This window comes from Morone saxatilis, unplaced genomic scaffold (genome assembly GCF_004916995.1).
Source record: "Morone saxatilis isolate NCDOM2014 unplaced genomic scaffold, NCSU_SB_2.0 Contig12, whole genome shotgun sequence".
Taxonomy (NCBI): Eukaryota; Metazoa; Chordata; class Actinopteri; family Moronidae; genus Morone; species Morone saxatilis.
In genome coordinates, this window is record NW_023339674.1 from 2,248,501 (window position 1) to 2,248,895 (window position 395).

Here is a 395-nt window from a genome sequence, read left to right on the forward strand (position 1 = left end):
CCAAAACATCTCCGGTGTGTGGCAAAGGAAGGGGGGGGTCATTTCTCTGAGTTTCCTTTTAAGCAACCAAAACACACTCATATAGGTGCTCACAAGCCATTATCAGTGAGCCTAAAGCTGCATATCTCCTCCTTCTGCATGCTCATATCCAGAGGTCTTCCATCTGCACGGTGTTTAGTGTGAATGGATGCACGCTGCTCACACTGGTGAAACGGCACACATGCCACCACCATGTGAATACACACTGTTGTGTGTTTAGGCACTGCTGACGTCAGGCCTCCAGGAGCCTGTGTGTGTGTTTTCTTCTTACTGGTTATTTGGTTTGGCCACAGTAATGTGTGGTGTGCAAGCACTCAGCAGTCACATTGTCGTACACACACTCACACACATGCAAT

At 48.4% G+C, this 395-nt stretch overlaps 1 protein-coding gene across 1 annotated transcript in view; it reads left to right on the forward strand.

Annotated features, from left to right (window-relative positions):
• LOC118321920 (insulin-like growth factor-binding protein 3) overlaps positions 1–395 on the forward strand; it is a 20,802-nt gene that overhangs the window by 1,392 nt on the left and 19,015 nt on the right. The window lies entirely within an intron of this gene.